This window comes from Notamacropus eugenii, chromosome 2 (genome assembly GCF_028372415.1).
Source record: "Notamacropus eugenii isolate mMacEug1 chromosome 2, mMacEug1.pri_v2, whole genome shotgun sequence".
Classification (NCBI taxonomy): Eukaryota; Metazoa; Chordata; class Mammalia; order Diprotodontia; family Macropodidae; genus Notamacropus; species Notamacropus eugenii.
The window spans coordinates 255,110,069-255,123,431 of NC_092873.1; the positions used below are offsets into that span (position 1 = coordinate 255,110,069).

General features: G+C 36.9%; 1 protein-coding gene across 2 annotated transcripts in view; it reads right to left on the minus strand.

Moving 5' to 3' along the window:
* PRKN (parkin RBR E3 ubiquitin protein ligase) overlaps positions 1-13,363 on the minus strand; it is a 1,884,374-nt gene that overhangs the window by 260,051 nt on the left and 1,610,960 nt on the right. The window lies entirely within an intron of this gene.

A 13,363-nucleotide genomic window follows, 5' to 3' on the forward strand; every position in this document is an offset into this window, starting at 1 on the left:
ATCTGTTTCTTATCACCTTTTAAAAATCTTATTGATAGCACAGAGAAGTTTTATTTGAGCCATAAGCGAGTTCACACACGGTCAAGTTATTTAGATAAGAAGATACCTATTTTAGGTTAGAAAAAGATAGCTCTTACCAGCCACTAAAGGTGGTAGGTCAAGTAGACATATTTTATCAATCCTCGATATGAAAGCCATTATTTGATTAACTCTGGCTCCTTGTTATAAATATTTGTGTGCCACTTAATTTGTTAAGAATTCCTGTTTTAGACTTAGTTTCTCCTATGAGGATAATTAGGCTGAATTATTTTAATTGGTTATGGATTTCATTCAAAAAGCCCTGAAATTTTGTAAGGCCTGACAGTTAGCACAATATCTATACCCAAGATCATCAGGAGTGTGTTGCCATTGATAGGGGATGTCCTCTCCCATTTTGATTTTTCATGGGCATTACATGACAATAGCAAAAATCTTTGGAGAACATATACCTTCTTATTTTACTCCCTGTTTGTATTAATAAGCAGAGAGTCTTCAAAAATTTGTCTCTTTCACTTGATTTTTCAAAGACTCATACATGATTCTGAAATATGCATGGGACGCATCTTGTTGGGGAAGAATCTATCAGGCGCTACTTTGTTTAATTAAATTAAATGCTTTTTCTTACAATTAACAAAGAACAAGGACAATGGGATCTTGTACCTTCTATACTTTTCAATTAGTTGTGTTACTGGAAAGACGTGTTCTGATACAGAGTATCTACTTGCAAAAGTCAGTCTTATTTTTATGCTGTCATCAAGGAAGGCTTCAATGGATGTGAAGATTATTCTTGTAAAACTTTTACAGAGAAAGGAAGATTAGAATGTGACTTGGTAGCTAATGATATTTCCTTAATTGTCTAATTTTGATAATAAATTCTATAATTTTTCCTAATACTCTCCTGTGCCAGATATCTTGAGAATTACATATCCCTCTATGATCTCAGCCCTGCATCATCCCCAGGAGCAACCTCTTCTGGGTATGCCTGGACAATCCCACATTTTTTTTAAAAAAGCCGTTTTAATTTTCTAATGCAGCACAATGAGGTCGGTGAAATCAGATTCCAAATGTAGAGGCTCCACTGTTATTGATGGATGACATTTTTTATTTATATATCTTTTCCCTTTTTCATCTTTTCACTATCATCACAACAATATTACCTTTAAATATGCTCATGATGTTTCAGTTAGCTGGCTCCCTTATAATTACTTCTGTAATTTTTCCTCTCCATTACTTACTTTTTTATGAAGTAACACTATTCAAACTCTTCCACCATACTCAACTGAAGAATGTCTATATGTTTAAGCTAGTGTTGCCTTTGGCTGTCACATGCATTAATGGGACTATAACAGGATCAGGAGTCATCTAGTTGAAACCATTATTTAATAGATAAGTGACCTGCCCAGGGTCACTCATTTTGTAGTCTGTTGAGAAAGAACTTGAACTCAGGTTTGTTGATTCCAGAGGAAATGTTCTTTCCATGGCCTCCCTGATGAGCAAAGAGATGAAATATCTGGTTTCCTTGATATGGTCACTGATTTACCTTGAATAAACTTACTAAGGAAATAGTGACAATCTATGTCTATATCTGTCCTTTTGTATATTTCCAATTTTTTCATCAACAACTTATTTAAATGTGTAAGACTGGAGTTGCTTCAGTTGAATATCATATCTTATTTTCAGTTTTACCCTTTCTTCTAACATGGAGTTGATTTTGATATTTTCTTTAAACAGGTGGTAATTCTGAATATGCATAGACCACTTGTTTGTAAATGATTCCTGTAGCCATTTATTTTCTGCATATTAAAATACGGTCAATTTAATTTTAGTGATGTTATTTATCGTTCTACTTTTTCAGTATTTCTGGGCTCTTGGAGAAGGAATTAATAAAATAATAAGCACGAGCTTTCTATAAAAATCAGCAAACCTTTAGCTTCTTTCATTTTTGTACGATAAAATGAAATCTCATAGAAAATACAAGATTTTCTTTGAATCCAATAATTTTGGTAGGTAAATTGAGGATTTTTCTGGCCAAAATATAGTACCAAAGCAAAGAGATTATGTACTGACAGATATGCATAAAAAAGGGAGGAATGTGATCTGGGTGGGTGAAGTATAAAAAGTTTTCTCCCTTAAGGCACCTTTTGTTAGGGCTCAAATTCATTTGGAGTAAAGCTAGACAGATTTCCTCTGAGATTACTTTCAGTTTATGTTGTATTTATGTTGTCTGTACAGCATCGTTTGCATACTGTCTCCCTGTAACAAAGTGAACTTCTCTAAGGGCAGAGAATTTTTTTTGCCTTTCTTTATATCTCAAGCACCTATAACAGTACCTAGCACGTAGGAAGGGCGTAATAAATGCTTTTTGACTGATTGTCCAGCATTTAGTTATATAGTTATCTGTAACAGAAGGTTTTGATCTGTGCCAATAGGAGAAAATATTTAATCAGAGCATGTTAGTATGTTGTTTGGCTTTTATTACTTGTGTTTGAGTGGCTAAGTCTAAAGACCCAACAGTCTGTAATTACTAGAGGGCTCTAACCTTTCTACACTAGGATACTGAAGCTGAGATACCCCAAGTGGTTCTGAAAAGATGAACCCTGGAACTAATAGTGGAGGATGACACTGAGGAGAGACCGCTTTCCCAGCAGCCACTATGTGTCCAGTAGCAATTTAGAGACTAGCAGAATGAATGTAATGGCAAACTCTATATGGCAGCTGTCACAGTGAGACCACTGAGGTTCAAAGGACCTAGCAAAAAGTCTAGTAAAAATAGAATGATGACCTCACTAGCTGAAATAATAATAACCAAATTTATATAGAATTTTAAGGTTTGCAAAGTCCATTACACATGTTATAGCATTTGAACCTTACAACAATCCTGTGAGGTAGATGCCACTATTAATGTCATTTTATAGATGGGGAAACAGAGGAAAAGAGAGGTCAAGTGAACTGCCTGGGGTCACACATCTATTAAGTATCTGAGGTAAGATTTGGACTCAGTGATGATATCATGCTACTTTTAATATACCATCTATAGTATGTACACTGGGTACCTAATTGGTACAGTGCATACAGCTCTGGGCTTGGAATAAAGCAGATCTGAGTTCAAGTCTAACTTCAGATACTTACTAGCTGTGTGACTCTGTGCAAGTCACTTAACCCCTATGTGCCTTAGTTCCTCATCTGTAAAAAGAGCTGGAGAAGGAAATGGCAAATCACTCCAGTATTCTTGACAAGAAAACTCTGTGGACAAAGTCCATGGATTCACACAGAGTTGGACCTGACTGAATGGCTGAACAACAATGGACTAGATACAGTGTTCTTTTGTCCTCACCAATCTCCTGGTAACATCTGGCACATAGGCTTTGCTCGTGTATGGTTCTGCTGGTCTCTCAGCATCTCCACTGGACATGTAGTCTCAGCTGAGTGTTTTTCTGGTGGCTGCTTGGCAGGAAGTCTCTATGTGGTACTCAAGCCCTGCCTATAACTTATATGAAGAACATTTTGTGCAAATTAGAGTATTGCTGATACAGTGATTTAACCTCTAATTGTATATTTTTTCTTTTAGCTGTGTTCCCAATCAGTCTGCATTAAGGAAATTTTGGTCTTAAATCTTGCTATTAGATAGGGGGCACCCTCAATTCAGGTGAAGGATTATTTGAAATCAGTTTATCTACAGTGTGATATCTTTTCAAGTGTATAATTTATGGACCCTGCTGCTTGGATTCTAATGAAAACCTGTTGAGTGGAAATATTTCAATACTTCAAGGACTGCAATTTCATTGGCATGGATGCTCTCTCCACTAATTCAGACTGTATCCCCTTTACACTTTAGTAGATTTTCTTGAAGAGCTTAATCACCCAAAAGCCATTGATAAGCATCTCTTATGTTATCTGGGTTGATCTACAGGTGATTGACATACAAGAGAAATATCTTCTGAAAATCATTTTATTTGATATATATTTAGATGGCTGAATTCCTCTCCTGAGAAGAGAATTTCTTTCTTGGCTATGGAGAATGGGAAGCATAGTCATAGCCAGTTAGGGCTGGACACAACTACATTTATACTTGAATGTGATGATCTACAGTCTCCACAGATGACTCCTTTTGCAAAGAGTAGAAGCATTTTCTTTTTCTGCATAAGTCCATTAAGTATGTTCCCAAACAGGTATATAAATAATGTTTTTTCTTGCCTAAACCTGGCAGAATGAAGACTAAAGGAGGGTGGTTACCTGCAGTGAATCACATAGGGATTTTATTGAAGTTCCTTTTAGCTCTAAACATCAGTTTTGGTCTCCTAAGTTCATGACAGATGTACAAGCAGTGCTTAAGAAATACTTGTGAAGTAAGTTCTCTCCTTAAAGTTTTTCCAAGAATAGAAGGCTCTAAGGAAATCTATTCTTATCCTTTAACAATCTAAACATAATACAAATATTTTACTTGCTATTATTAAAGTCAATTCAACAACCATCTTTTGTCATATTAAGTTCCAAGAATTTTCCCAAATATTTGCTATTCACCCCTCTTTCAGATATCTTGAAATTTATAAATTAAATTTATTAAGCACCTATTATATAAAATCCTCATTCTATCCTACAGGGGATACAAGGAGCAGAACAAAACAATTGTTGTCCTCAAAAAGTTTACATTCAACAGGAAGATACAACTTGTAGACAAATCAATTAATCAACAAACATTTATTAAGCCCCTACCATATGCTAAACAGTAATGACACAAAGACTGGTGAATCCCTATTCCCTCTAGTATAAAATGTAATCTCATTGTTTTGGCATTTAAAGCTCTTCACAGACTGACCCCATCCTACCTCTCTAGTCTTTTGACATTTTATTTACCTTCTCACACACTGTGGTCCAGCCATAGTGGCTTGCTTTATATACTACCTGTAGAATGCCCCGTCTGTCACCTTCTGTGCCATTTCAATTGCCATGCCTGGAATGTACTTCTCTTTGCTTCTACCTCTTGTAATCCTCGATTTACTTCAAGGAAATGCATTTTCTAATCTTTCTAACTCCTAGGAAATCCACTCCCCAGACTTGTACTCATTTATCGCATGTTCTGTTAATTCTTATATGTGTACATGATGTCCTTCCCATTTGAATACCTTGCCTTCAGGGGCAGGAATTGTTTTTGCCATCAAATTCCTGTTGTTTAGCACATTGCCTTGTACTTGGTAAGTAAGCACTTAATAAATGCTTGTTGACTGGATAATTGTCAGAAGAGACAGCTCATACAATGAATGACCCAAATCAGTGGTCAAAAAGAGACTAGATAGGATATTGAATTGAATCTAGTAAGAAGAAATTTGATGGGCATAATTATTAAGGCATCTAGGTGGTACAATGGATAGAGTTCCAGGTCGAGAGTCAAGAAGACTAATTTTCATGAGTTCAAATCTAGCCTCAGACTCTTATGTGACCCTGGGCAAGTCACTTAACCCTGATTACTTCAGTTTCTTCATGTATAAATTGAATTGGAGAAGGAAATGGCAAAGTACTCCAGAATCTTTGCCAAGAAAACCCCAAATGGGGTCATAAAGACTCAGATATGACTAAAAATGACTGAAAAATATACACATACATACATATATATGCAAATACATATGTATACAAATACACATATGTAAACATTTGAGGAGAAAACCACAACTAGGATGGGACAATCCTAGAGCTCTGATCCAAAGTGCCATCATGGAGATGTATGCCTTCTCTTGGTGCCACTATGATGCCAAACTATCTACGTAGATTGGCCTTGCAGAAATATCCACACTTTGTAAAGAGAAGTAGGCAGTCAATTCTTTGTACATATTTTTTTAGACAAGGGAGAAAATAACATAAAACATATTTTTGCATTAAGGTAGCCATTCAGTGTTTACCAAACACAAGAGACATTTCTCAGGTCAGGTGAGAGCTGTAGGTAACATCTATGAAATCACCAGATTACCACTGTATTGGTAATGTTGTTTTCCAAACTACTTTGCAAATAGGGGCATGGCTTCCTTTTGTTCAACCTTGGCCCTACCTTTAACTCTAAAAATCTTAAAATTATTTCTCCTCTTCTCTCCAAAATGGCTTTACATACAAATCTTAGCACTTTACATGTTAATCTCACAGTTTTTTGAATGCAAACTCTCAGTCCAGTTAAAAATGTTAGCCTGATTAAAACTGAAGTTCCCTAAAATTCTGTTCCCATTCACCTTATTAATTATGCTCTTAGAGCCATCTAAGGAGTGAAAACTGTTATCAATACAAAACCCTTTTCACTCTGCACCCAGAAAGAGGCAGACAGACCTCAACTTTCTCTTGTTTTTTTGTTTTGGTAAATTAAATGAAAAAATTCAAATGTATAACTTCTAGCTATTAACAATTCCTAAGAAGACAGCTGACAATAGCTCCAAAATGGCGTACGTTAATAGATCTCATTTCTTTAGCACAATAAGGAGACTAAGCCACAAAGGGCCTTCTTTTGTGTAGCTTTGGGAATTCCCTTCTATAACAACAACAACAAAGATTGATGATGATGGTGCTAATTGTTTTGTTGTTGGCCTATCCTCTTCAGTCCTGTCTGACTCTTTGTGATCCCATTTGGGGTTTTCTTGGCAAAGACACTGGAGTGCTTTGCTGTTTCCTTCTCTAGATCATTTGACAGATGAAAATGAGGAAGCCATGCCCATATTTGCAAAGTAGTTCGGAAAACAACATTACCAATACATTGGTAGTCTGATGATTTCATAGATGTTTCTGAAAGTTGCTGACAAACTGAGATTCTCCATTTATAAGGATACACAAACTGAAGCGCTCTTCTTCCTAGCTATACACATTCCAGTTATTCAGATCCCAAGGTCTGTCTGCCAAAGCAGACAGGTAAGGCTTCTCATCCAATTGGAATTGCCTGAGAACATTTTTCAGACTAAATCTCTGGATGGAGGATGCAGCCACACTAAAGTGAGAGGAGTCCAGACACAGGAGACTCAGTTGTTCCTGGTTCAAATAATGCTGCAAATGCTCTTGAGTCCCTCATGCCTCTCCATGACAACCTACTCCCAAGTAAGCAGAGACAAGTGCCGCTGATCACCAGCCTCTCCCTGCCCTTCCATACTGCTGATGAAGGATGGGAATGATGCAAAAAGAATGACCAGTTCCTGTTTTTTTTAAATCCACATTACTTTGAATATTTTTCTTCTCCCACATACTTTTTAACATTCTTGCTTTTTCTGCACAAGTGTCTTTGACAGGTCTCTGCCTGGAATGATTTAGTGTATGGGGTTGTAGTTTTCATGGGACATACCCAAGGAGTCCATGATCTAGACATCAATAGATGGAGGGGAAGTATCAGTGAATTATCACTGCTGGAACTGACAAGTTTGGTGAATAAATTAATGTGTTTATTTCTCTCATTTTAAAAGAAAGGTTTTTTTTCTAGATATATTAGAGTTAGTTCAGTTGCTGATAACAATATGACTTCTAGTGACTGCTGCAATAGAATGAAATCTAAAATTCCTTGTATTTCTGTTGGAAATATAAATGAGAAGTCAATATTACTCTAAGGGGTTATAATTTTGAATTTGAGACTCCAAAAGCTTTAATCAGTGGTTCAAATGGTTGTACTAAAACAAAAACAAAAACAAAAAAAACAAGCTGGGAATTTTCATGTGACAAGAAAAAAAGAAAAAAGGAACAAAAAGCCAGCAGGTGAAAATTAGAGTTCAACTCAAAGATTTTATCTTTCCCTCTCCTGAACTGCACCTCTTCTCTGTAGGAATTCAGTGAGTTTCTGTGACAAGGGTGGACAATGCTTTTGCTTCTCTATTGTTAGGCTATATATAGTCTTTGTAAGAGTTAAATACAGAGCATTGTAGGGGACACGAATACATACATACATACACATACACATATTCACAAAAGTAAACTTCATGCCATATATCCCAAAGCATAAAAAGGAAAATTATTAAGCTTTCCAACAAATTAAATGGTGACTTCATCAAGCCAAACTGATAAGCTGAATCTGAAAACAAAAATCTAGCAAATCACCTTTTGCCATTCTGATTGAGAATCAACAGATGAAAAAAACACGTTTGGGGAACAGAGACCTTATATATTCTGTCAAGTGCTTAGCTTCATGTTTCCCCATTAGATTTAGGATATATCTTTATGACATAATAGGTTTACCAATCAATTGATCAATGAACATTTATTAATATTAAATGCCGACTACGTGTCAGATACCAGGGACACAAAGAAAGAAAAAAACCCCAAACCTATCACAGAATATGTCTATTCAGAGGAATACTGTTAGCTACATCCTTCCTAGTTATTTTCCTTGCCCTGTAAATTACTTTTAATTAATAGCCTGTAGAACTTAACAAAGGCAATCTTATATGCCACTATTTCCATGACTCCATTAGCAATAATTTATGATAACACTTACATTGTTAAATTCTTACTTTTCATTCTGCTTTTAATAATGACTTGCACATAAAGAAAACGAACAATTTTCCTTTCCAGTATCATGCTGCTCTCGTTCAGTTGTTTCAGTCCAACTCATTGTGATCCCATTTGGAGTTTTCTTGGCAAAGATACTGGAGTGGGTTGCCATTTCCTTCTCCCAGTGCTTTATATGACACACAAAGACTATTTAATAGGCTTTTGCAGGTGGGAAATGAGGAAATGGAGAGACTAATATTTTAAAACTTTTACACTTTCTCCCCACAGTAGAGAACATGACATCTGAACAATTTTGCCAAGTGTCTCATTTATGGCAAGTGAGCCACCCACATCACCCTGCTTGTTCACAATAAAACCTCATTATAACAAAGCCAGTTATGGGTTTAGGTGTGCCTTTGAGAAAATCAAATATTCCACAATGCATGACAATATAAATGAAGACCTAGTGTAACGGTCACTACATGAATATTAATCTCATCTCTCATGAGCAGTATTACAAAAAGGTTCACTATGTCATCACTTAGTTAAAATATTTTAAAGATATGACTTTAGAACCCAACTATATTTTAGGGAGGAAATAAAGATAAGGATTAGATCTACTATTTTGGAAGGGGAGGTAATCAGATCTGGAATTTCATAGGCAGGAAATGGCTTTGATCGTGTTAGGAAAGGACTTTTATCAATGCAGAATTGCAACTCTTCTACAATTTACACTCTTAAGAAATTGTCTGAGTGCACTAAAAGGTTAAATGACCTACTCAAGGTTGAATCAAGGTCTTCCGGACCCAGAGGCTATTTCTCTATCCACTATGACAAAGATCCACAAGGCATCACTGAATTCTACTCAGTTCCATGACCAAAGGCTAGACCTGTTGGCCTATTGATTATCAACTGATAAAGATGGTCAGGAGGTAGTCCAGCTGATACAGTGCAGAGAACATAGCACAAAACATTCACTACTATTAGGTCATGCCATAAGAAATTAACACCTGGTCACATAGATTTTTTTTTTTTAATTTTGGCTTGTAACACTAGAATGAGGGACTCTTAAGAAAAGGCAGAGTACAGAGAACCCAAGTGCACATTTGGTATCAGACTTGCTGACATACTCAAGAATACTTTAAACTTCAAGCTGAAGGACAACAAAATAATATTCATACAGAAAACATTATTGGATGCTGTGAATGATAACATGGAGAAAAGAAGCATGATGGAAGAAGGGCTATGATTCACAGAAAGAAACAATAGGAAAGCAGGTAGGGAATATTATAACTAGATATCTATACACCAATTCACAGACTTTATTGAATGATTAAGTAAACTTACAATTTTAATAGAGAGAAGTAACATAATTTTATAGGTACGGCTGTGATTTGGTGAAATGAGGCTATGATAGCAATGGAAAGGTGTATTATACCTTTTTTTAAAAGAGAAATATAATAGAAGAAAATGAGAAATCATACTCAAAGTTGAGAAAGTAGACATCTATCTAGAATTCTACAAAAATGATGGTTGAAAATATTGAGAAAATTTAAAAGATGATACAATGAGAAAGAAATAAAGGCGACACAATTACAGGACATATTGTAGGTACATACTGCTCAACCAAGTAGAAAATATGGATGACACTTTCCTTATATTACAAAACTGTCATAGTACTAAAACATTGCCGTGATCTGGGTTTTCAACTACCTGGAGATTTGATGGCAGGCTTGATCAGCTAAAACCATAATGTCTAATAATTTTTTAATCTCATTTCATAGAAGGCAGAGGAAATAACGAGAGGAATTGTTATTCTGAACTCATTTTTCATCAACAGAGAGAAAAAAACAACTCAACTTTATTGGGGATATAAATACAACAAGAACTATAAGGGAAAATGACAATATATCACAGACTTTATATTGGTTAAGGAAGGAACCCCTGAGCATAGTCCAATTCTCTGCTGGAACATCTATGCTCTGTTGCCTTATTGGTGTCTCAGAGTCCAAAAACCTCAAACACACTCCACTTCTTGGCTTCCTTATTTCTCTTGACCCTGGTACTGTTCTTCCAAATTCACAAAGGAGGATTTATCCTTTACTCTTCAAGTTCATCACCACTCCAGTCCAATTAATTGGTAAATTTTGTCATTTCTAGCTCCTCAACATTTCTCATATCTATCTCTTCCTCCCTACTCATACCATAATCTCCGTAGTTCAGGTCCGCATAACCTCTAGCATGGACTATTGTAATAGTCTCCTAATTGGTGTCACTTGATTGATTCTCTCCTTGCTCCAATCCATCTTCCATATAGCTGTCAAAATGATATACTTAAAATATAGTCGACAATGTCATTCCCCTATTCAGGAAACTTCAATGGTTCACCATTGTCTTTAGGATAAATCACAGTATCTGAAATTTTTTAGTTTTAGTTCCAGACTTTTTTCTAGATTGACTACAGATTGTCCCCTCTTTCCCTTTGAATTTAATACTTCTGCCAAACTGGTCTAATGGCTATTTTTGTTCACAGCATTCCTGTCCTTAATGTCATGCCTTTATATAGGCTTATAGTGTTCTCCCTCTTGACCTTCCTATTGGAACACCAGTCCCTTCCAGAGTCAGTTTTAATGTCACCACCTTCAAGATGCCTTTCTGGATTGCTCTTAATGTTAATGACCTTAAAGAAAATGTGTGTGTGTGTGTGTGTGTGTGTATGCTTGTGTATATCTATATCTATCTATCTATATACACATATATATCTATATATCCTATATCTACTTGTTTATAGATATGCTGCATCTTCATCAACAGAATAGAAGCTCTTTGGGGTCAGGGATTTTCTTACTTTTATCTTGGTACTCCCAGCACTTTATATACTGCATTCTCCATTTGTTGTAACCAATGGTTCCACATATGGATGGTGTGGTGATGGCTGATGGAGCACCTGTGGCTTTTTGGTGTTAATAATTAGGCCAAAATCAGTACAGGTAGCAGAGAATTGATCCATACTTTTGTTGCATCTCTGCTTCAGAGGCTGCATTGAGTGCACAATCATCTGCAAACAGAAAATCATGCACCAACACTCCCTCCACTTTGGTCTTGGCCTGTGGCCTTTTCAAATTGAAGAACTTACCATCAGTATGGTAGCTGACCTTGATGTCATGTTCATCCTCACTGAAAGTATTTGACAACATGGCTGAAAACATCATGCTAAAAAGCATGGGAGCACGCACACAGCCCTGTTTCACTCCATTGGTGACTGGGAAGTTGTGAGAGCATTGTCTACTGTCCAGAATTCGGCAAACATGACATCATGAAATTGACATACAATACTGATGAACTTCTCTGGGCAATCAAATTTTGACATAATTTTCCTTAAGCCCTCATGACTAACAGTGTCAAAGGCCTTGGTCACATCTACAAATGTGTTGTGTACAGACCTCTGTCCTGCTCCTAGCATTTCTCCTGGAGTTGTCTGGCAGCAAACACCATGTTGACTGTTCCTCAGCCCTTTCTGAAGCGACATTGGCTCTCAGGTATATGACCACCTTCCAGGTGAAGGATCAGCCTATTAAGAAGGACTCTAGCAAGAATCTTGCCAGCAATGACTAAGAGAGAGACTCCCCCCGTGATTATCCCAGGACAATCTATTCCCTTTACCTTTATAGAGATGGACAATGGAGGCATCCTTGAACTCTTGGGGGAATAACCTCCTCTTGCCATATAACCTGGAAAATTTAAGTCCACTTTTGAATGAGCAATGGTCCCCCTACTTTGTAAATCTCAGCCGGAACAGAATCAGCACCAGGTGCTTTGCCACATGAAAGGAGCCTAATGGCTCTCAAAACCTCTTCTTCAGTTGGAAGTTTAGCTAAGGAGGGATTGACTTCAACCTGAGGTAAATGGTCAGTGGCCTCAGCATTGATTGATGATGGTCTGTTGAGAACACTATGGAAGTGTTCAGACCATCTCTCTAGGATCATGTCTTTATCATTAATCAATGTGGCTCCATCAGCACTGAGTAGTTGTGATGCAACATAGGTTTTTGGTCCATACATAGCTTTCAGAGAATCATAAAATTGCTTTAGATTGTTACTATCAGCATAAAACTGAATTTCATCTGCCTTCTTACTGAGCCAGGAATCCTGTATCTCTCTAAGCTTTGCTTGTTCTTTACTTTTGATGGAATTAAATGCTGCCTTCTTAGAGATGGATGAACTATCCTGCTAGTAAATCCTGTGGAGTTCTCATTTTTCATTTAGCAGCTTCTGGATTTCCCTATCACTTTCATCAAACCAGTCTTGGTGTTTGCAAGTATTCTGACCCAGATGAGCAAATGCAGTGCTACAGATAAGTTCACTTACCTTGGTAGTGCACTTTCCAGGGATGTATACATTGACAATGAGATTGATGCACACATTGCCAGAGTTAACTCAGTGTTTAGGAGGTTCCAAAGAAAAGTCTGGGAGAAGAGAGATATTAGATTGTCAAAGCGAAGGTTTACAGAGGTCAATGCTGACCTCACTGTTGTATGCCTGTGAAACATGGACAGTCTACCAGTGCCATGCCAGGAAACTGAATTGCTTCCATTTGAACTGTCTTAAGAAGATTCTGAGGATCACCTGGCAGGATAAGGTACCAGACACTGAAGTCCTTGCTCAAACTAAACTGCCACACATTCAAACTATGCTTCAGAAAGCACAACTCTGATGGGCTGGTCACATTGTTTGAATGCAAAATGTATGCTTGCCAAAAAGGCTATTTTATGGAGAACTCACATGTGGCAGGCGGTTACATGGTGATCAGAAGAAGCAATACAAGGTCACTCTCAAGGTCTCTCTTAAGAACTTTGGATTTGACTGTGCAACATGGGAGACAC